The sequence below is a fragment of the Muscardinus avellanarius genome (genome assembly GCF_963383645.1).
Source record: "Muscardinus avellanarius genome assembly, chromosome: 20".
NCBI classification, from domain to species: domain Eukaryota; kingdom Metazoa; phylum Chordata; class Mammalia; order Rodentia; family Gliridae; genus Muscardinus; species Muscardinus avellanarius.
This window is the reverse complement of record NC_137806.1, coordinates 10,012,275-10,037,089: the sequence shown is the minus strand read 5'-3', so window position 1 is coordinate 10,037,089 and position 24,815 is coordinate 10,012,275. Positions and strand designations below refer to the sequence as shown.

The window sequence follows — 24,815 nt, the reverse complement described above, 5'->3', positions numbered from 1 at the left end:
AGCGGCTTCAGATGAAGGTGGTGCGATGTGGTAGAGCCATCGCCTCACACGTGCACGGTCCTGGGTTCAGTCCCCACCACAGTAAACAGCACTAATGTGCTTTCCATACATTCTCAAACATGATGATTAGATTGCTCATCCCTGAATAGAGAACTTCGGTTTTTCAAAATTTGTTTTCCTCTAGTTTCTCCACATTTACCCTTTTCACGTGGCAGCTCATGAGAAAAGAGAAATTTAGGGAGAAAAAAAGAGAAACATCTTGATGTTGGAATGAATACAATAAAGAGATATTAGTGATTCTAAAGTGAATCTTGGAATATACTAGAAAGTTTGAGATCCTAATGACATAAACTACTTATGACCTAAGAAAGCCTGCCTCCTTTGGTACTCTGGAGCATTAAAAGCTCATGTAGAATCAAATTACAAAGCTCACACCTTGTTTACCCAGCTGGTCTTTTTTAAAATCAAGAAACTTTAAACCCACAATTCTAATAGGCTTACTGGTGACATCCCAATCCTTTGAAAAACAAATGAAATATCATAAATCATTTGGTGGTTCTGCAGCTTAGATTTTTATCATCACTCTGACTCTTTAAAAATAGGAAACAATATGAAAGCATAGGCTGTTCTGTGCTACACAACCGAGGACGGAAAACAAATCACAGTATTAAATGTCAGTCAGAACTCTAACTTTGATAATCAGGAGCAAATGGACATAATATTTGTGGTTGTTTCCATGAGAATCCATACAAGTTGGGTAGCTTTTCTTACAAAGCAGTACAGGACTCTGGCACTTCCTGTGATAAATGAAGCAATAAAGGCTTTGGAATTGCAACGTGTATATTTAAGTAACTCATTTAAGCAACCAGCCTGTCATCTTGCTGGATACCCAGTGCTCTGAGTTTATTATTTAATACCCAAAGGAATGTTGTAATTCTTATAAAAAGTAAAGGATCAGGGTAAGCCCTTTTCATTTTAAGCTACAAATTTAAGGCCGCATTATAGCCTCAGAGTTCAACCTTTATTTTCTGGAAAGTCAATTCAATAAAACTACTCCCAGATTTTGTAGGATATGTTGTGATAAAAAAAAAAAAACTACAAAAATCTTGAAAATGTTCAAGATTCAACAGAAGGACATTTTAAACCGATGTCAGCCACAGCATCCTGAGAACCCTTATCATTGTCAAGTTTCAAGAAAGCGAATGATGAGTGTGTCCTCCAAGACTTGTGAGCTGAACGATGCATCAGTGATCAGTTCAATTGACTTAAACGCGCCTTTGGAAGTCAGCTGGACCAGCATCAGGGAAGGAAGGGCCGGCTGTCTGGAACTTTTAAAGAATCTTCTATTGAAAATTCATTCCAAGAGCCAGAAACTTGACCTGTCTGACCTGATGGTTTCAACTACCCTCCACCTAAGTGAAAATCCTTAAGTTTCCTTCCCTTCTTCAAGAAACAGGTGCATAACTTCTGAGAAATAGTCTCATACATGACTTCTACTGTACCTGTAAGAACTCTAATCATTTCAGATTTCAGCAATTTTTCTACCTCGTTTTTAAGACACAGCCACCAAAACTGTTTCCTTCAAACAAAGGCTTAATGAGCGTCCCAGCATATCAGGCCATGAAGAGGTGTCTGACAAATGCCTGAGTACATGACCAGATTGATTTCTCAAAGCCCAGTTCTTACATTTTGTATATAGTACTGCTAGTGAAATACCCTTAGAGATTATTTAACTTTAAAATGTGCTTTTGTTTCCGAAGAAATTATAAAATAGAATACTACCAAATAATACGTCCAACATATGTTAGTTATAAAGAAAAATAATGGAATGAACACCTGTTTTCCCACTAGCCATTGTGGGGAGCAGAACATTACTCAGACCTTTGAAGTCCTCTTTATGACCTTTCTCATTCCAGTTCCAATCCTTTTCAACTACCCTCGATTATTCAATTCGGGCACAATTTGGGGTGAGGTTGCATTGGCGGGGTCACTCAGGAAGTGTTTATACGGCGCTTGGCTTTCCCACTCAGCACTGTTCGTGAGATGCACTCAGGACGGCAGGTCTGAATACAGCACAATTTATGTCTGTCTGTTGGATATCTGAGCCCTTTCTGATTTTCTAGAAAATTCTTACACGTGTTTCTTCACATGTGATGACGAGAGTTTCTAAGCCTCAGAGAGAACCGTGAGATCATGAGGAACCACTCTTCCTGGCCAACCTGAGCTACGTGACCTCAGCAGGTGAGAGGCGAGGTTGCTCTGCTGCTGGCCGATACTTTGTTGATCTGGTGGCCATAAAGCGGATCCTCTTGTGATGCCTTGAAAGCTCTTGTGTTCTTTCTTCTAGTGTAAGCATTACAGAAAGTGAAAATGCACAAATCTTAAGTATAACATTCCATGAACTTTTACAAATGTATATATACCTAGTGGCCCAAGCAATTCCTTCTGCCCACAGAAAATTCCTTTACAACTCTTCCCAGGCAATCCCTGCCCTCTCCTCTAGAAAGAGCCACATTCTGATCCTTTCCCCTCATGTATACGTTCTGCTTGTTCTAGAATTCCATATAAATGAAGTAAATACTCTTTTGGGTACTTTCAGTATACATCCATACTTTTGCAAGTATCAATATATGTTCCTTTTTATTGCTACATAAAAAGGAACACTACAGTCTATCTCTTACTGGTGGACACCTGGGTTGTGCGAATTTCTGGCTACTATGAATAACACTACTGGGTACATACATTATAGATGTCTTTTGCTGAGCTTATGTTTTGGTTTCTCTTGGGTAGGAAAACTTCTGAGTCTCTGGGTTTGTGACTCAGCTTCCCCTAGTATGGCAAATCCCCCAGAGAGGGGGCTTTTCTGGCTCATGGTTTTAGTCCATGGTCACTTGGCCCCAAGGCTCTGGGCCTGTGGAAGGCAAAACCCCAGGGCAGGGCATGAGCGGGGGCAAACCCCTCCCCCGAGCCCTGTAGCTAAGAGCCTGTAAGTGGATTAAGTCACTTATGAAGCCAGAGCCCACCTTCCAAAAGGCCCACCTTGGACACCACTGCACTGGGACAAGCCTTCAACACATCAACTTTGGGGGACATTTAACATCCAGACCATAACATCAGGTAAGTTTATGTTTAATCCTGTAAGAAGCTTCCAGACCTTTTTTTTTTTTCTAAAGTGAGCTATACACTGAACTCTTTCCCATACGGTATAAGGACCGCAGCTGCCCACGCTCCTACTCAACAACCTGTTTAATTTCGTCATCGCTTAACACCTTAACCGGTACTTCCTGGATAACTAGCGATGCTGGTCCTGGGCTGACTGACCACTGGAAGTCCGTGCTGCGCAGGGTGTGTGGCCAGGGCCCTCCGCGTGCCTGTCCACCCCCACCCTCTTTTGGTTCGACTGTCTTTTTGTACTGGAGCGCCATGGATTCTTTATCTCTGTAGTCCTTTGACAAATGCATGCCTTTGAATATTTTCCCCCAGTTTATGTTTTGAACCTTTATTAATGTGTCTTTTGATGAAGATACTATTTTTATAGTCTGATTTATAGCTTTTTTTTCTCCCTCTTAGGGTAATGGCTTTTACATGTTAAGAAATCTTTGCCTACTCCCACATCCTAAGATATTTTCCAATGTTTTTTTTATCTCAAATCCTTATGGTTTTAGCTTTTATTTTTAATAATATGATCATCTCAAGTTGATTTTTACACATGGTACAAGGTAGGAATTGAGCTCTTTTTTTCTTGGACATATAGTTGTTCTAGGACCATTTATTGGAAGCCTTTTTCTTCCCCACTTAGTGGCTTTGAATGACCGTGTGAGTGTGGGTCTACTCTGGTCTCTCCCTACTCAGCTGCATAGATCTACTTATTAATCCTTACGGTGGCAATGTTCTGGTCAATACAGTTTTCTTTATAGTTAGTTAAGGTTTATTTAGGAGAGTCTCAGTCTTTTACAACCCAAACAACTTGTAGAATTGGCTTGCCACTTTTAGAAAACAGCCTGTGGGGTTATGTCAAATCTGCAGATCAGTTTGGAAAGAAATGCCCTTTCACTGAGTCTTCCACTCCATGGAAGGGCATCGCTGTCTGTTTACTTAGGTCTTCTTTAACTTTTCTCAGTACTGTCTTGTTGTTTTCAAGGTAGAGACTTTGCATGTCTTTTGTTAAATATATCCCCGAATGTTCTACTTTTATTAAAAATAAGACAAAGGTATATTATTAATCTCATTTCAGAAATACTTCTTGGGGCTGATCTATCATACTTTCTTTGTAAATATTAAATGCATCAAACTTCTAAGCAATTTTGTTTAATAATACATGGTGCTTTCTATATGGAAAACAAGTCAAGAATTTTTTTAAATGGGGCAAGGATTCTGCAACTTGGCAGTAAAAGAGGAGGATAAAAGTCTACCATCAACCATCGTGAATGCAGGAGTGAGACCAGGAGACTTTTATAGTCTGCTCTCACTTTGCACTCGTGGTAGGATAAGAAGGGGCTGCAGGTGCACTGACCTGTTGGGCCCGGGGCTCGCGCACCCCGCTGCCCCAACGCCAGCTCTTTTTGACTTCTGGCTCACACAGACAGGACCAGAGGTGTCTAAGAGAAGGGCAAAGCCTGCAGTACTCAGCTTTTCCCTTTGAGTAGATGTAACGCCAGCTCTTTGTTTTCTGCTGAAGTTAAGCCTGACCCCCCGGCCTGAAGGTGTCTGCTCGGCCTGCTCTGCGCTGCGGGCTTCTCTCTGCAGCGCCTTCGGCTCACGGCGGCTCCCGCCTTCCGTTTCTTAGCACCACGCGTTTCATTTTCGGTAGTGGCACTATCATATTCTCTAGGCTTCTGGATTTATGAAGATTCAAGATGGGCCAAATTTCTCATTATTTGATCCAGGTACCCGGACTTGCTGGTTTCTTTCTGGCTTTACCCCTCCGCCACCCCCATACCACCTTTTCTGATACTAGGGACTGAATCCAGGAGCATGCTGCCTGAGCTATAGCCCAGCCCCTTTTACCTTCTATTTTTTTGTTTTGAAACAGGGTCTCCTTAGGTTGCCGAGAGTCTTGCTATGTTGCTGGGGCCTCCAACTCTGATCCTCTGGTCTCAGCCACCCAAGTACTGGGATTACAGGCATGCGCCACCACACCTGGATGCAATTTTTCTTTTTTATTCACTTAAAATCTCATATTTCTGATTTAAGTCATTTTTCATCACTAGATCTAGATTTTTTAAATTTATATCTTCTATTTAAAGTTCAACTTAAGCATAAGGCTTCCATTCTGAAAGAAATAAGCATCAGGAGAGGTTGCCTTTATCCTCTTCTCTGGTTTTTTGTTTTGTTTGTTTGTTTTTAGTAGTACTGGGATTGAACCCAGGGACGTTCTACCTCTGAGCTATACCCCTGGCCCTTTTTATTTTGAAGGAAGATCTTGCTAAGTTCCTGGGTCTTGCTTTACTGCGGAGGCTGGCCTTGAATCTGTGATCCTCCTGTCTCAGCCTCCTAAGCACTGGGATTGCGGGCTGTTGCGCTGCCCACGCTCGGCTTCACATTTTCTGAAGAGACCTTATCCACGATGTTATAGCAATAGGAACATACAGCATATTCAGGTAGAGATAACTTGTTCAAATCACACTCATACCCGTCCTTCTTCAGATACACTAACACACGCAGGAGATGGAACATGTTGGAGACCTTTCTTGGATTGCTGATCTTGGGCGCGACGCGATCCCCGCCGCGTTTGTTAGTTGTGTGCGTTTCCCTGGATTGCTGTTTCTCCTTCATAACACTCTGCTCTCAAGAAGTGGCCCACCGTGTCCTTTCTTCTGAGCAAAACTGACAAAGCTTCGCCACCCTCTGCACTTGGCAGCTCCACCTGCTCTGGGGCCCGAGCCGCGTCTCGGGGCGCTGGGGCCGAGGTGCAGGCTCACGCCGTCCGCACCCTGGCTGCTGTGGCCCCGCGGCCCTCTCCTAGACCAGCTTATCACAGCTGCCATTCTTCTAGCAGCCACAGAACCTAGAATGGACTCGCAGGAGAAAGCCGGTAGAAACCTTGGCTTAGATCTAAACCTCACTACTGGAAAAAACTTAATATTCTCCCTTCAGGGATTTCAAAAAGGAATATGGAACGTACATTTACTACAGCTCACGAGTCACAGGGGTATTATAATTCAGCCCAAACATATGCAGGATTTTTCTAACTCAACTATATAAGATCTTTTATAGGTTTAATTTGCTTTAACTAGAAAATACAAAGTTAATATTTCTTAAAGAAATTTTTGATAGCAACCTTCACGGGATTGAGTCAAGTTCAGGCCGAAGGTTCTGGCAACTTCATTGTGAACTGATCTTCAGAAATTGGCACAGAAGCATTATCTTTGCAGGGTGGCAAGCCCGCAGGCCGCGAACAGCCGCAACGTGTGGTCGATCCTCTGAAGTGTCTCCTTCAGACCTTTTCTATCCATGGCTGAGTGATTCTTTTTTTTTTTTTTTTTTTTTTTTGGTGTATGTGTGGTACTGGGAATGGTACCCAGGAGCTTTTCTATCTCTGGACTATACTTCCAGACCTATTTTATATTTTATTTGGAAACACTAAACTCACTAAGCAACTCACCAAGTACCCGAGGCTGGCTTTGATCCCGCGCGATCCTCCTGTCTCCGCCTCCCAAGCGCGGGGATTCCAAGCGCCCCCACCACGCCTGGGTCTGAGCCCTTCTTTTCTACTCCATGGAGAACTGCAGCGGCCTGAGACACAGGGCGGCTCTGTTCTTCCAGTGCCTCAGTGCCATCTAGGGGGGCCCACTGCAGACCAGGAAGGCTCTTGACACTGGCCAGGCTTTGGCCCCTTCAGATCTTTACCTTCCCGTGCTAAGGCTAAGAAGTCTGTCTGCTAGTGTGGCTTCAGCAGAGGCTCAAAGAAGTAATCTTTAAAATTCTCTTAAGTTCAAAACTCTTTCTTTCCTGACTTATACTTGAAAGAGTGGACAGTTATAAAAATCTGCAAGTTATCTGGGCCTGGTGGCACATGCTTGTAATCCCAGGACTTAGTAGGCGGAGACAGGAGGATCACAGGTTCACAGCCAGCAACTTAGTGAGGTCCTTGGCAACTTAATGAGACCCTGTTTCAAAGTAAAAAAAAAAAAAAAAAAAAAAAAAAAAAAAAAAAAAATAGGGCCGAGGATGTAGCTCAGAGGTAGAATGCCCCTGGGTTCCATCCCTAGTACCACACACACACACACAAATCTGCAATTCACTGGGTGCAGTGGTGGACACCTATAATTCCAGCTATTCTGGAGCCTCATGTAGGAGGATTATAAACTTGGGGCCAGAATGGGGAATTTAGAGAGACCCTGTCTCAAAATAAAATAAGAAAAATGACTGGGGATGTAGCTCGTTGTTAGAAAGCCTTTATGTTCAACCCCCAGTACCACCAAAAGAGAAAAAAAGGCCCACAGTTACTTGTTCTTTTCTTAAAAACTATCCTAATTATGCTCCATTTTCTTGCACTGGATGAAACCTGAGGCCGGCATCCTCTTAGACGTCTCACCCACCCGCCTGGCTCCGCAGGGTTTTCCTTACTGAGGCCCAGCAGCTACAGAAGGCCAAGCACGGTGAGCCCGTCGGAAATTTAGACTCCTGCTGGCTTTCACTGTGGAAAGCATCATTTCTACACACTGGTTGTGCCCCTCGGCCGGGCCTCTGTCGAGTCAGCAAGCACAGCACCGTGGATGCGCTCTCCCTGTCTGCTGCGCGGTGGCCTCAACCCGGGCCCGTCTGCTGCACAGACCGCCCGGCAGTTCTGCAGGTGCGGACTCCGAGGCCACCGCTTTCGGGGCTCGCCTTTCACTCTCCCTAGTGCTGGGGGGCTAGGGTGCCCTGGCAGCCTCTTCCCAATGCCACGAGCACCTCTCCCACCCCACACGAGGAGCCACGGGCACCTCTCCCACCCCACACGAAGAGCCACGGGCACCTCTCCCACCCCACACGAGGAGCCAGCCTTACAAAGCCCTGCGCGTCCTCCCTCAGCCACACGCTGGGTAAGGCCCGCTTCTTTCCTGTCTCCTCGCTGTGTCAGTACGAAATTGAGCACTGGGGCCGTGCTGTTGTTACTAATCCGTACCTATCGAGAGAGGCGGCACTGAGGGCCTCACCTCCTCCACAGCATAGAACGAGTAGAGAAGCATCCTTCTGGAGACTTCAGCGAGCAGTGACGGAAGGCTGGCCGCGCAGTGCCCCTGTATCCAGGCAACTCGTGGCGGGGCTCTGTGTCCTACCTCTTAATCTATATTAGAATTCGAATTCAGCCAGGTGATGGTTGTCATGGTGGCATACATTAACATATGTTTCAGTTAAAAAGTCAAGTTGGACTTTTACTGAAAGAAGGGTCCCTAATTTGGAAGATAAGTTCAATAATGAAGACTAGTGTGGTCAATTACACTCGATGGCAACTGTTTTCCCGAAGCTGGCCAATCTACAATTATAGCTAGAAGGCTTTGATAAAAATACATTTAAGACATGTATTTTTTTTTTTTTGGTGGTACTGGGGTTCCTGGAAACTCTTCAACCTCTGGGCTACACTCTCAGTACCTATATTTATACTTTTTTATTTGGAAACAGGGTCTCTCCAGCCAGCGCGGCTGGCTTCGAACCTGCGCGATCCTCCTGCCTCCGCCTCCCAAGCGCGGGGATGACAAGCGTGCCTACCACGCCCGGCACTTAAGACATGTATTTTAAAATTCTCTAAAACTTGTATAGTGACAAAAGTATACTCCAGTTGGTAATGTCTCATGCTAACTTTTCTAAGGATATTATGTAGGGAGACTCCTTAAGTGTTAAAGGTCATTTGGTAAACTTCTTAAAACTGAGAAAGTGATAGCAAATCCCTGTACAAATCGAGTGATTTCAAGTCTTCAAACCTAAAGCCGAGGCGGCAATCGAGTCACCAGGAGAATGATCATTAGGATAGTTCAGTGCTCACCTGGTGACTTCTGGCATACAGCCCAGCAGAGTGACAAAAGCCAGTAAGTGATGCAAGGGCAGCATCTGTAAACACTGACATTTCAAAACTAGGATATTTTCTCAGTGTTTTAAATGTCTGCTTGTTTTTTCTGTGGGGGTAGATCTGGAGATTGAACTCGGGGGCATTCAGCCCCCCACCATTTTTTTAGGCAGGATCTTACTACGAGGCCGATGCTGGCCTCCAACCTGGGAGCCTCCTGGCTCAGCCTCCCACGCGCCGGGATGACACGAGGGCGCTACTGTGTCCTGCTCAGGAGCTTGCCTGGCTTGCTCGCCTCTCTCCTCTAGCCTCTCTAACCTCACCATTTCTTCCGCACCATCTTTTTCTCTTGCACTCCTTCCATTTTGTTTTTGTCTCTTTGACAGTTTGGGTTTTCCTTCAACTTCTTTTCTGAGTTCTGCTTCTGAATTATAATTTTTAGTATTATAACTAAATTTATTATAATCATGGATAACTTCTTGACTTCTCCCCACTAGAATCCAGTCTCGTTCTCTTTCATATATGCCTTGGTACCATATAATAAAAACTCTGTCTAGCCTTTCCCACTGATCTACAATACCAGTTTTCCCATAACAACAAGTTTCTATGTATAGGTAGGTCTATTTATGAACTCTCTATATTTACTATTGATCAATTTGTGTATCCTTGTACTATACACAGGCCTGATTACTATGGTTTTATATTAAGTAATGATGTAAAGGCAGATAAACCACTAGATGGCCGGAAAAATCTCACAGCCTTTATGAATGCACTGGTCATTTTGGGCAACCACTCTTCTTTAAGTTCAGAATTACTGTGTCATAAAATGACAATAAAAATAGCATTTTACGGGCCGGGCGTGGTGGCGCACGCTTGTAATCCCCGCGCTTGGGAGGCAGAGACAGGAGGATCGCGCAGGTTCGAAGCCAGCCGTGCTGGCTTAGGAGACCCTGTTTCCAAAAAAATAAAATAGGTCTGGGAGTGTAGTCCGGAGATAGACGGGCTTCCAGGAACCCCAGTACCACCAAAAAAAAAAAAAAAAAATAGCATTTTACTATATCAATAATATTAAGAGTAATGACAGAATCCCCCAAATCTCTTAGGGATTTATGTGCACGGAGAAATAACATATCTTCAACACTAAGTTTTCTAATTCATTAATGTGATGTTTCTCTCCACTTAATTGGATTGTACTTAATGCCCTTCACTAAAAGCTCTACCTTTCTCACCGAAGGTCAAAGACACCATTTGTTAGACTCACTCAAAGTTACTTACACTGTGTTGACACACACACTGTAGCTTTCACAATTACATTTTCTGAGTGGTGGCCCCTCTGCCCATCTTGTGGTTTTGCTTCCCAGGTTTTCCGTTAACGGAGGCCAACCATGGTACAAATATATTAAAAGGGAAATTCCAGACATAAACAACTGGTAAGTTTAAAGGGCACAGTGTTCTGAGTGGCAGGAGGAACTCTCAGGCTGTCCTACAGGGAGGGGCAGACCCCCTGCAGTGTACTCACACGTTATGCACTACCTGCCCGTTAGTAACTGCCCGCATAGCCATCCTGGTTATGAGGCTGGGTAACCTGGACTTGACGACAGTCCCGAAGCACAAGGCCAGTGGTGCTGGCACTTTGGAGAGGCCAGACAAGCTGCCAGATGCTCCGTTAAGGTCAAAGTAAAAGTCCCCAACTTAGTAAGGAAGAAGTGGCATGAGTGGGCTGCCACGATCCACAGCAGGAACAAACCTTCAAAAGAAATCCCTGCCAGTTTGCACTCCCACCACAGTGCAAGATAAGTGCTCAGCTAAAGAAAGGCATTGAGTTTTTAGGCAGAAGACGCAAATAGAAAAGGCACTGGCAATGTGCGGCACTAGAAAGCACTGCGCCTACATGATGCTAGCCAGGCATTTACTGCATGTTAGGGGTAGTTATAGACCTAGGAATTGTACTGGACCTAAAGCCACTGGAGAGCCGCATCTGCAGGGCTGCTGCTGCATTCTAGCAGAGGTGAACAGGTTGATGAGGGAAACAGGAGGCCGTGCAAAATGAGGCTGAAGACTGATGAAACCAGGATCTTCTGGAAGAAGAGGTCCCACAGAATCTCCGCTCTTCAAAGCGCCAAGGCGGTGCCAGGGCGTAAACCTTGGAAGGATAGACTGAATGGTACCACGTGGCAGTGCTGCGGGGCAAGGTAAGAGGATGTGCTGCGTACACAGTAAGATCCACGCACGCTAAAAACGGTAACAAAGATTCTAAGACTTCACTCACATAACTTTTGTTATGGTATATTATTATAATTGCTCTAGTTTATTACAAGGGGTTATTATTAACCCTTCATTGTGCCAATTTATATATTAAACTTTCTCACAGGTATATATAGGTGAAAACATACTGTACATAGGGTGCTGGGCTATCCGCAGTGTCAGCCTCCACTGGAAGGTTTGGAGTGTGTTCCCAGGGAAAAGGGGGCTAGAGTCATTTACTGTGGAGAAATCTGGTAGAGCACCTTAACCAAGCCATCAAAGTCAACGGAAGAAATAAGTCAAGTTGACAGAATTTTTCCCTTAATATGATGCTATATAATCATGAGAAAATTTCAGAAAAAAATCAAATTGAGGCCCATTCTACAAAAGATATAACCATTACTCTTCAAAGGTATAAAGCCCCCAAGGAAGACCCCCTAAAATTGCATAAATTGGAATAAAGTGAAGAGATGGGGCTACTGAATGCAATGTTTTCAGTAAAGTGGGATCCTTTATTGAAAAAGGACATCAGTAGGAAAAGCAGAAAAATAAGAAAGGCTTGTTATTCAGTTAACATTACTCTATTCATTTCTTACTTTTGATAAACATGCTAGATAGTATACCAATTATTATCATTAAATTCTGTTTTATTGTTTGATATTGGTCTATGGAAATGCAACTGGCTTTCTTATATTGATTTTATATTAAAAGCCTTGCTAAACTCATTAACTAATACACTTAGTTGTAGGGCTCAAGGATTTTCCCACACAGACAATTATACCATTTTCCAATCGGGACAATTTCCCCTTGCTAGCCTCTCCTTCAGCTTCCTCCATCCTCCCTTGCCCTTGAGCTGTGCTGCTGGCCAGGCTCTCTGAAGGACAATGGTAATATCAGGCATCTTGGTCTTTTAAGAGCTAAATTACATTCGCTGATGCTCAGAACTAATTGTTAGAGTAATCTAGGGAAAATATGTCGCATCTGCTTTGAACATTTCTACTATGGAGATAGCAATACCACTTCATTTTAGTTTCAAATGTTTATCTAGACAATGTGAAAGATATGTAACACCAAGAAAAAGGAGCAACCAAGGACAGAAAAGAAACGCAGTGAGGAGTTTTGGTACCAAAGCAAGACGGGAGCTGTGGCGCTAACCTGCCCCAGGCTTCACGCTCCCCGCAGCGTGGGAGCTGCTGCAGGGAAGTGGCTATGCAGCAGAGGTGACATTCCCAAGCTTCCTCCCTTGCACCAGGTGTGGCCTTGTGAGTGGTCCTCCCAAAAGAATGTCAGGAAAGTAACGGTGAGGACGCGCTGAGGGGTTTTAGAAGCGAGGAGGTGCTGGAGGGCGCACGGGCCTCAGCTGCACAAGTCACCCTCTGCACCTTCAATGCACGCTTTCACCAGCAGAGAACAGACTTTATTTGGCTTTAAACTATTATACATTTTAGGATCTACTAATTACAACAGTTAGATTTCCCTAGCTAATAAAATAATAAAAGATATCTTTAAGAGAGGTGTGGACTCAAAACATAAAGCAATAAAAATTAAAATATCTAAGAGCTGAATAATAGCTAGGCAGCAGGAGAAGAAACAGTGAAAGCAGTCATGCCGTATGGTCACAAAGCACTTAATAAAAATATCACCCGCCCAACTCATCCTCGGTGACAGAAGTGAAACCGTGGTTGCCTCCAGAAGCACAAGGCAGGACAGTCACTGCGCGGGGGGCGCCCTCGGAGCAAAGGGCGTCTTCGGTGTAGTTTTGGGAATGGTTACGTGGATGTGCACAGCTGCCAAATCTCACTGAGCACTGAAAAGCTTTGCATTTACTGTGTGAAAATGAGCTCTCCACATCTGTGGGGTTTGCATCTTTGCTTTAAAACAAACTTTTAAAAAAAAATCTATTTGGCAAAACAAAAACTGAGCTGGATGTGGTGGCACGTGCCTGTAATCCCAGTGCTTAGGAGGCTGAGACAGGAGTATTGTAGGTCGAGGCCAGCCTCAACAACTTAGCAAGGCTCTCAGAAACCTAGTGAGACTCTGTTTCAAAATAAAAAACAAAAAGGGCTGAGAGTGAAGCTCAGAGGTAGAATGTCCTTGGGCTCAATCCCCAATACACAAACAACAAACAACAACAACAACAACAACAACAACAAATGTATATTAAACAGTTTTTTTCTTATATTTCTCAAACAAGACTATTTACAAGCATTTGCACTGTAAGTAATAACTATTTATACAGCATTTGCGTTGAGCATTATAAACAGTGCAGAGATGATTTAAGGTGTACAGGAGGATTTGCACAGGTTAGACGTGAATATCACACCATTTTAATTAAGAGACCTGACAGCTGCAGATTTTGTTATCTTCAGGGATCTTCAAACAATTCCCTGGGGACACCTCTGGAGGACTGTGTATCTCAATTTTTTAAATGCAAGTGTCTGCAAGCTTGTATCCATAGGGAAAAGAAATGAAAACAGGGTATCTGAATAACAAGGTACAATTTGCTGTCTTAATCAAGGATTTACAGGAAGGAAATGTGAACAGACACGCATCCAAAGGCTGAGAGTAGCAACGAAAGGCAACAGGGCTCGGGAAGGGCTCCGAGGTTAGAGGAGCCGACGGCCTCACACAATATAAGAGAGGCTGAAAAGAGGCTCTCAGCAAAAATGGCCTGTTCTGTTTTCTCAGATAAACAGAGGGACTTAGCGATCAGGGTTAGTATGCTAACTTCAGATAAAACCCAGCCCAAATGGCCATACAAGCAACCCCAAGCAGCGGAGAGAGACGGAAATAAGAGTAAGGAGGCCACGGGTTAAACCAGGCTTAGCGTTTTGGGGTGTCTTCTTATTAATTACAGTGACTGCACAACTTAGCGTCCCACCTGGGACAGCTCTGAGAGTGAAAGAGGACATTATTCCTGGACATGTCAACACAAGACATGTAAAGGGAGCCTGTCCCTGCCGGCTGGGCACAAGCACACAGACTTCACTCCAAGAGGAAGATGGAAACCCGTGAGTGTTGCCTGTAAGCCTCTGACTCTTAAATAGAATGCTCAAGCCCTCGATAGTGTATGGACAGAAAGCAGGAAACCAAGGTTCCCTCCTCCACAGAAGGCACAGTCCCACTGTCCACATCAATGTGGTTCTGGGGGATGGTCAAGGAAGAAGCTTCCAAAAGGCAGAGTACGGTTCTAGAGAGCAGGACTAGAGTTCAGTCAAGGGACCCCCACCCCCCAGCCACAGACTCTTCAAAATGCTTCCTGCCACCCATGCTTCCTGTCACTGTCACTACCCCAATCCCAGAGGCTCCCTCAGCTTTAAGAGATTAAACACCCTGGCGTGGGGGCGCACGCTTGTTAATCCCCACACCTGGGAGGCTGAGAGAGGAGGATCGCACAGGTTCAAAGCCAGCCTCAGCTACTTAGTGAGGCTCTAAGCAACTTAGTGAGACCCTGTTTCCAAATAAAATATTAAAAAATAGGTCTGGGAGTATACCCTGGAGGTAGAAAGCCTCTGGGTTCCACCCCTGGTACCACAAAAACAAAAACAAAAACAAAAACAAAAAGAGAAAGATTAAACACAAATTTACAATTTGCTAGCCGCACACAATACAACCAATTCTAGACACTGCACTTCGAGTGACAGAGGTAAAAAGAGACCCAGAGTCTCTTGTGGAGCTCTCTAAGTGGGTGCTGGGCCCTGATTCTCCTCCACCTGCTCTGTTAACTGTGACCCTGGATAAAGCAGGACTTCCCAGGACTTCAGTGCCTTCATTTGTAAAATGAGTAAGAGGAAAGCTTTCCAGCTCTATATTTGCATTTAAAATTCTTGACCTCACAGAGTCAAAAGAAAACTACAAAAATCCTCTATAAAATATCACTGTGTGGGGAATCCATAACAGGATAGTTGGTCCGGGTTTTCAGCAAAAGCAACTTCGTACAATTTTAAAAAGTTATATTGGCAAGAAAAACTCTGACACAGTTTGGTTTTTTATTTTTCTATATTGTTTTCGTGTCATTGTAGAATAAAATATAACCTTTCTTAACTTGGGAAAGGCATTTGCCTTCCATTTCATTAAGCTTTAGGAATTAGTCCAAAAAGAAGGAAGGGAACTCCACCCCGCTTCAAAATTTCAAAAATTTTATAATATTTACAGACTAAAATTTAGAGTATTTAAAAAACCCAAACTGCAATTTGGAGAAGATTATTAATCTAAAAATAGCAGCAGCAACATATTTTATTAGTACATAGTCAAGAATAATTTTTATTAAATCTAAAAATAATTTTAAGTAATTAAAATTGAAAAATATGTCTACTAAATTTCAACTTTTGGACCTCCTATAATTTTTAGAAGAAAATATCATATCATTTTAGTTCTGGTTTTCACTGGTGAAAGAAAAGATAAAAGCTAATATTCTACATTGATATGTTACTTATAGTTATCCAGATTTACACATGCTTAAAAATAACATTTTAAGGGACTCAAACTTTGTCATTTCAAATAACTATGTTGGGACAAGGGAAAATGTGGCAAACATTTGGTAAATCCTATTTTCACTTTTTGATGTTTCCACTAAACCACTGATGCTAAGATGTTTGTTTAATATTTACTTTTTCTGGCCTTCACCCGTTGGGAGGATTTTGACTTAATCTTAGTGCCTACTTTCCCTGTCTATAGATTTCTGTAGTTTTAACTTTCCCAGAGATGAAGCTTCCCGCACCTGAGGCTGGCAGGGCAAGGTGAGGGCCTGGGTGTCCAGGTGGTCCTGGGGGGGACCTGGAGTTGACGATGTGCTCAAACACGACACCTTGCCTCCTACACACTCCCAACAGCACCCTCGTCATCTCTGCAGGCACCTAGATCTACACCTTCCTCTCTTCTACTAATGTGGCATCAGATCTCTCTATCTTCAGGACTCATGAATTAGGGTCACTGAATTGTTTCTATTTCCTTTGTCTTATATAAACTTATTTCATAGAAGGTGGCGGCAAGTTATTTAATTGCCATCTTAAAACCAGATGTAATAGTCTGAACCCTTCCATGTGCCATTTTTGATGATCTGAAGTCCTGGCACTCGTGGTCCACTGAGAACACAGTCCCGTCTCCCCTTTCCGATTCCTTTGGAGAAGCCTCTTCTGTCCATGAAATCCCAGCAGGGCTTGCCGTCGCTGGGCGGCGTCCCTTCTTCTACAGCACTGGGAGAACATGGACCACGCTGGCTCTCCAGTGCCCACCGCTCCCGGGCCACACTGACTGAGGAGCCACATGAAGAGTCAGAGTCAATGCACATCTTTTCGGGGGCAGAGAGCTGGATATCTGACCTGACAGGTTCTCTTTTGGTTGCCAAACTCAAAGGACAACAGTCTTGAGTTGCTAATGGCCATCTCAGTGACCAGATGTCTGTGTGAAGGATGACAAAGCTGTCAGAAGAACTGAAAGAGAGTCAAGATGAGATCATCCAAGGCCCTGGCTGCAACGGCACCTGGAGCCAGATGCACTCTGAAACCATAGCTACGTAAACAATTCAGTTCCCTCTATTTTCATAAGCTAGTCTGAGCTGGCTCTCTTTCATTTATGAGAGTCCTGATGAATACATCATTGAATCTAAATGTTCCAATTATTAATACTCGAGCTCCAGAACACTACTACTTTGCCAAAAATTAAATAGCTCAACGTCTCTTATGCAAATAAAATCAAAATCAGAAATAACATGCACACATGTGTCTCTTCCAATAGTCGATGTCTCTGCTTCTGAGCTTGAAGCTCTTTCTTGAGGCTCCAAGTGGGCTTTAAGTGTGTAAGGGCCAGGGAGATAATTGTAAAGTGAGGCTAAGTGTCTTCTGGTGTATGACAATTATCTGCGTTAAAATCAAACCTTATTAAAACCCCAGTCATTCTCTTCTCGTCTCTCTCTCTCTTTCTGAAGTTTTTTTTCCTATGTCCTATTTTTAATTCTTTATTTTGAAAGAGGGTCTCACTAAGTTGCTGAGAGCCTCAGTAAGTAGTTGAGGTTGGCTGCAAACCTGCAATCCTCCCTTGTCAGCCTCCCAAGGGCTGGGATTATAAGCACACGCCACCACGCCCAGCTCCAATGTATCATTTCTACCTCCAAGCCTTAGTTTACCCATGATGCATTTCACCATGCTATTTTGGTAGTTTTCTCTTTGTTGGCTCTGATACTTCATATACACACTTAAATTATGTATGAAGCCGGGCGTGGTGGGCACGCTTGTCATCCCCGTGCTTGGAAGACGGAGACAGGAGGAGCGCGCAGGTTCAAAGTCAGCCTCGCTGGCTTAGGAGACCCTGTTTCCAAATAAAAATATAAAAATAGGTCTGGGAGTGTAGCCCAGAGGTAGAAGGGTTTCCAGGAACCCCAAGTACCACACACACACACACACACACACACACAAATAATAAATTATGCATGAATAAACTAACAATACGTTTAGTTTCTTGAGCATGTAGTACGTGCCAGGCACGGTTCTATGTGCTTCATATACATAAAACTCATTTGCCCCTCGATGTAAATTTGTGAGACAGGTGCTGTGATCCCCTCTTTATAGACGAGGAAGATACCGAGGCAGTGAGAAATCAGCTCCTCCAAAGTTACATGGCAAGGCAGTTGTAAGTTTGAACGTGAGCCCACTCTTTAAAGAATCCCTGATTTTACCTGTCACTCTCCCCACAAAGAAATGTGCCCTCAGATACGGGCTAAATGGTGTCCCTGGAAATGACGTGTTGATGTGCGAGTCTCTAGTACCTGTAAATGGGACCTAATTTGGAAGTCGTCTTTGCAAATGGAATGAAGTTGAGGTCATACCGGGTTAGGGTGGGCCCTGATCCAATATGGCTGGTGTCCTGGAATTTAGCCATGGCCAGACATAGGAAGGAAACCGCGAGAAGTGAGGTCAGACTGGCTCTGCTGCGCACAGTAAGGTGCTCCTGGGGCGTCCAGCAGCTTGGGGGCACGGCCCGCCCCAGGGCCTCACACACTTGAACTTCAGATTTCTAGTCAGCAGAACCATAAGATAATAAACTTCTGCTCTTTAAAGCCACTCAGATGGAGGTATTTTGTTGTGGCAGCCGTAGGAAACTAATACTGCCTCTCTCTTATACTAAAATATGCTGTAGTTCAAGCGGCTATGCCCCATCTTAACACAAATGGTAAATTAAGTAACAGCCTTCCTTTTACTTCTACTTAAAGAAAAGCAACAGGCAGGGTGGAGTGTGCTAACGGAGGTCTACCCTGCAGAGCTCAGGGCTGCAGGACTGCCACAGAGACGGACGGGGCCTGAGTGGGCACAGGCCCTGAGCTGCCAGCTCCTCCAGTTCTCATGGGAGCCTAGCAAGCTGGATTTGTGTTTAAATTAGTTAGCAACAAGCTAAATAAGGTACCAGTGCAAATATCATTACTTAATAACTAAGTGACGCTTCAAAGGCAAAACAGAGAACATCATCCAGGTCAAATGGAACAACACTTACGGCCCAAAGCTAGCCACACGTCCGCCCAGCCTTTCACGGCCTCTGCTTCACGCGTCTGCTTCCCCTCGCATTTCGCTTGACCTGGCCTGACTGGAGCCATCCCCACCCAGGCCTAGGGAGCAGGCACAGCGCTGGCACGGAGGCCTCGTGCAGTCAGCACCCCAGGACCAGGGAGCCCCTGGGGGCACTGAACGTGGCAGGCACACTCTGGTGGGAACTGAAGCCCGAGCGGTGCACCCTTGTGGCTCGGATCTCATCGGCACCACGTCCCCAGCCTGTCTGCTGATATCTAGTGTCAAAGAGACTTAGATTAGCAGGGTGATTACCTTAGATTACCTGGGCACTACTCTGACAGGTCCACACTGTGCCTGGCAATGGAATCATTTTTGAAATGTTTGTTTTGTGAAAATAATTTTACAAAGCGTGCCTTTCTTTTTCTGGTTCGTTCTAAAACTTCACAGAGAAAAATTCCTTCAGAGAATGTTAACAGCACCTCCAGTCCAATAAATCACATTGCTATCTAGTACCTTAGTCCCTTTGGCAACGGCCATCGATTGGAGTTGAGACCTATTTGATACGGCACAGAAACTAATGACTACTTCTGTGAGTGCGAGAAGGTACCTGACGTGTTGCTCAGACGCTCCCTGCTCACGAGAAACTGAATGCACAGTAGTGCAGTTTGGCAAACTGCAGTGTTTAGGACTTGCAAAATTGATGAAAATTATCTTTAGACAGTTTGTACAAATGTTAAAAAGTAAAGCACCACAAAATATGCCTAAGCCATCTCATTTAAAGTTGAATTTTTTTCTTAAATTAAGAATCTCCCAAACTTCCATTAGTTTTTATACTCATGCTGAATTCTACATGCTTATTATTCTCAGGACAACTCCAAATGGCCCATGGAGCGAGGCTGATCCTATATGATGGCCAACGAAGGAAGCTTCGAAGCACCAAATAACTTGTTCAGGCTGGAACCGGCAGGGGTGAAGCTGGCATTCAAACCTCCTGCCGCCGACTTCACTGACATTTCCCCCCGAAAGAAAAGTCACGCGGACTTACAAGTCCAAGCTGTGTAGACAGACAGACCTGTGGTCAAAACTAGTTTTATTGCCGACCTGACTTTTGGCCTCGGAATAAGTTTTTAAGCCTCTCTGCATCCCCGTGTCCTCGCTTGTGAGGTGGAGCTAGGGTGGGAAAATGCCTGTGGAGGACATGGTGGAGAGGGCTACTTGGTAAGTGTTGGTTCCCTTTTCTTTCTCCATCTGGGTCCCTCAACTCCAATTAACCGCCCATCTATTTCAATACCTGGGGGGTCAGTGAAAACCTAATCATCTAGTAATAGTAACACAAGTGGCATTAAGATACTGGTGAAGCGATAATAAATTCATTGTCACATGAAAAAGAAATCCGAGAAACTGTTATCATGTATATCTTATTATAGAATAGCTGAGAAAATAGTTACTTCAAAAACTTCATCATGTTCTGTCTTTTTACAAGGAGGTCAGTCACCTCAAGCCTTCTTGCTTTGAACTTGTTCTCTGCTTTCTAATGAATATGGCTTGTTGTTTTCAAAATAAAAACCCCAGAGCACATCAAGGAGACATGAAAAGCGCCAAGGAGGCCTGGCTTGGGATTCCTGGATGTGTGGCCCTTAGCAGCCATCACGTCTACTCGTCCACTCAAACCAGGTGCCAAGGCTAGGGGGTAGGCGTGATCATGTGGCTTGTCAGTACCATGAGAAAGCTAGAGTTCTAACCCTTTAGAGTCTGCTCTGCTAGCCCGGGTACCCCTCTGGATGAGGATGGTCAGAGGCGCAGGGATGGGGCTGAAGGAGGCCGGGGTTACATGACCACATGAGTGAACAGAGACAGAGTATAAGCTCAGAAAAGGATCGTGCTGCAGCCAGGAGGACACAGACTCTGCCACCAGCTAATTAAGCAATTATCAAACTCACTACAAAAAAAAAATGTTGAAATGCACAGCATGATTGAGAAGAGTTCTTCAAATTTCCCCTTAATGTTAGAGAACTATGTGCCAACAATGACCTTCTCCATGGGACTCTGGCTCTCAGTCCAATCCTGCAGGGCCAGGGTTGTGCGATCGCATATGTGAGAGGTTATTACAGGCTTTACAGTGTTATGTTAAAGGTCACAGTCCTCATACACAACATCACTCGCTATTAGGAGTGAGACAGACATGAGCAGACAATGGTCTCTTTCCATTACATGCAAAGTGGCTGAAATGACTGTTTAAGTTGCCAGGTCGTGAGAGAAAAGAGATCCAATTGAGGAGGGTGAAGCTGCACAATCGGTTTATAAAACAGATCATGCTGCGGCCAAGGCCAAGAGCACCAACTCCCACTTCCAAGCGGACTTGAACACGGCTCCTCCCGGCTTCCTTCTCTCCATGGCTCTGGTTCGAGCTGGTTCTTTCTTCTCTTCCACTCACATCTCCTTGAAGAATCATTTATCTCAGCAAAGACTAACTCGATCATGCACCCGCCTCAGAAACCTCCGAGGCTCCCCGCTGCTGGAGCACAGAGGCCTAGCGCCCCAGCAGGGGACCCACAGCGCTCCTAAATTTGGTCCATCCTTCTAATTCAGGGACTTTCAACCTTGGCGAATAATCAGAACCACCAGGGGAGCTTGGAAAATAAAGAGGCTTATGCCCCATGCCCCAGAAATTCTATTTAATAGTTCTGGGGTAAGATCCAGGGACACCCAGCTTTAAAAAGAGTTGGATGTCTCTTCTGCACTAGCAGAGTTGGACCACTGATCTAATTTTCCCACCTATTATTTCACCCAACATGAACGGACTCTTCTGCTCCAGCCAGTGATGACTGCTTGTTTGTGTTCCCAGCCTCTATTCACGCTGCTGATCTAACAGGAGCCGGCATTTCCTCTCTCAGTCGCTACTTACATCTTCACCATTCCTCAGAAACGAAGTGAAATCCACCGCTATATTTAGAACCATGGTGAATCAAAATGATACTGTGATCTGATAAACCTAAGAGCACTTATTACTTCCACAAAGCATCTTATTGGCAATTGACAACACTGTTTTCACTGTGGTATTCCTTTGACATTTTTTTCTTGTATCTCAGGCTCCTGAAAGAAGGCCAACTTTTCATAACACCTTCTGTTCCTGCTCCCTAGCCTCTAGCAACAAGGAATCAACAATATTAAGTATAAATAGATATCCATGTGCTCCATGCTTACAATGACTGAATAAATTAAATTATCTGAAATTTATGAAGTGTTTTTTTCTTATAGCCTGACAACCTAAGCTGTCAACCTCGAGGACTGTTTATGCACCTACTGACATGTTTTTTCACTAGGAGCATCAGTGTGCCTGTGTAGAAATGATAATCACTTGTTCACAAAAAATGATGTGGTATCAAAAACAGCGGTGAAGCCTAGCAATATGTTGTTTTTTTCTGCTATGGACGTATTTTTCATGATTAGACAGTCTCTATATTTTCCATATGTCTATATATTTCCCACGGTTTATAGAAGAGCAGGAAGGTAGAAGGAGTAAAACAGCCCCATCTGCCAATCTTGACTTGCACAGTCCCGCTACACGAGAGGACAGCGAAGATCCCACCATGACCCACCGCAGGGAGGACCAGAAGAGCAAGTCTCCTTTTCCCAGTTCAATGGCCCTAGAGTGCCAGCAGCCTATAGGATAATGGCTGTGGTACAAATGCTGGAAACAGAAAGGCTGCTGGCAGGTGTCCCACACACTGAGTCACCTCCACGCTCCAGCTCAGTCGAGCAAGCTCCCACCTGCGTCTAGAGCAGGGGGAAAGCTCGCATTCAGAGCTGCAACTCCCACCAAATCCTGCCTGCAGTTAAAGGCTCACTGATACTTAGGAGTTAAAGGGAGAGCTGGCTGAGAGCCCAGCCACTATTTTTAACATTGTTTTTGTGGACACATGCTTTCTGCATTCCAAACAACAGAACTAGATGTGAGCTTCAGGAATACAATCTGCATCTTATGCCGGGGACGACGCGTCTTGTTAATGGCAGCCAGGAGAGCAGAACAAGAACGGGCAGTTGCCACAAATGTGGACTGTCGCGTCTGGAAGGATGAAGGACAGAGGGGATGCTGGGAAGAAGGCCCGGCACATTCTTACTTATTAAGCAAGTATTTACTGAGCACTGTTGAGGCTCTGCTGGATGCTGTGGGAGGCAAAACATAGTCAGGGAAGAGCTTTGATTTTATAACCTCACACGCCAACGCGAGGCCGCAGGTGTATGGAGAGGGTCCCGGGAGAGTAGCTGAGGCGGAGCCCGGCTGCAGGCAGGGGCGAGGGGAGGCTGGGGCTGCTGGCTGGAGTGAGCTGGGCGCCTCTGCCTCGTGAGAGGGCTGCAGGACCTCAAGATGCAGAGGAAATGGAAGGGGAGCAGGGAGCACCGGAGAGCAGTGCAGGCCATGCAGGGAGAAGCACGAAAGGCAACCCAGGCCTGAAACCAGGCCAGGGCTCTGCTGCCCCGGTGAGGGGAAGGGCAGGGCTGTGGGAGGCCCGCAAAGGAACATGGCCTCCACAAAAGAGGGAGCTGGGGACCAGGACAAGGTTTAGGAATGCCCAATGATGCTGTATGTGCGTTCATGTGGCGGCAGGGTACAGAATGGAGGAGGAGAGGATGAGCACGGAGAGACCATTCGGAGACAACTGTAAGAGGTGGGTTAAAATAACCTCTCAAACTCAGAGTTTTGAGCAAATAGTGAACACACATTTAAGATTCAAGTAGTTAATTAATAAATTACTCTCTTTAATAAGAACATAAAAATCATATAGAAAAGCCATATAAAAAATTAAAACCTGAAAGAGCAAATATTAGCTACAATAAAAAAAACCTCTGTTATAAGTGTTGTTTGGCACACGGTTAAGACTCTACTAAACTTGATACAAACGAAGGGATGGTCCGAGGTGTCAGTCTCATTTAAAAAAAAAAAAATAGCACCAGGAATTTAAGCCTTGTATTTTTATAAGCATATGAAATTTAATAAGAAAGGATCTTTCCACTCTTTTCCAAGACCAGTGATTCAATATACAAGGTGACTCAGATATTCCAAGAAATGTGAGAGTTAAGAAGGTGTCAAACATAGTGGACTTAATTCTTTGCTTTTAAAGCAGTCTGGCGCTGGTGCTAAGCTAGATCTGCGCTGACGTACCTGGAAATGATTTGACTTAGCAAACGTCTTCGCGCTTCAAAGCTTCAGTGATAGATGACACATGGCATTCGTCTCTATCTGGAAACAAATGTAATGGAAGAAATGAAATTAAAGGGATTGATTAGGTACCTTATAGAAGCCAATTAGATGATTACACCTGAAAGACTGCAAAAGAGTTATATGAAGTACTATAAAATTGACATTACTTATTCTATGTATAATTTAAGAACCTGAAGTAAAGATCTCAAAATGTGTTCAGGGACTTCTAAAATAGGAGACATAATACTTCCTTTCATATATTTTATGTCAATCTCCTAAAAACTGGAGAAAATGTATTATTAGACCTGTAGCCTGGCTTAAACTGAATTATTTAAAATTTACGCAGGGCGTGGTGGCGCACGCTTGTAATCCCCGCGCTTGGGAGGCAGAGACAGGAGGATGGCGCAGGTTCGAAGCCAGCCGCGTGCGCTGGCTTAGGAGACCCTGTTTCCAAATAAAAATGTAAAAATAGGTCTGGGAGTGTAGCCCGGAGGAAGAAGGGCTTCCAGGAACCCCAGTACCACCAAAAATAAATAAATAAATAAAATTTAGCCAACATTTCAGCCCTATCCAGTGTCACAATGAGCAAGGAGACACACAGCTGGGAAGGCGAGGATTCCTGCTCTGGACACTCAGAAGGCTCCGAGCAATGGATACGAACAACTCCGTACTGAGGCAGAGAAGGGCCACATGTGGCCTGATTCTGGGCCGTTACTTGCTGCAGGGAACCCGAGGGAAGGCTCTGTGTTCTAGACTGGATGGCGGCAGGGAGGGGAAGGGAGAAACAGTCAGGAGAATGACAGGTAAGGACGGGGACTGCACACCGAGGCCCCACTTCAAGAGGTTACATACTAGACAGTACATGAGGGTTTATGTTGCA

The 24,815-nt window shown here is 44.5% G+C and overlaps 1 protein-coding gene across 1 annotated transcript in view; it reads right to left on the bottom strand.

Annotated features, from left to right (window-relative positions):
• Positions 1-23,963, bottom strand: part of ZNF438 (zinc finger protein 438) — a gene marked incomplete at its 3' end in the record, with an annotated part of 72,432 nt that extends 48,469 nt beyond the window's left edge. The window contains exon 1 of the mRNA XM_080717193.1: positions 23,897-23,963. The remainder of the gene's footprint in view (positions 1-23,896) is intronic.
• Positions 23,964-24,815: the final 852 nt, after the last annotated feature.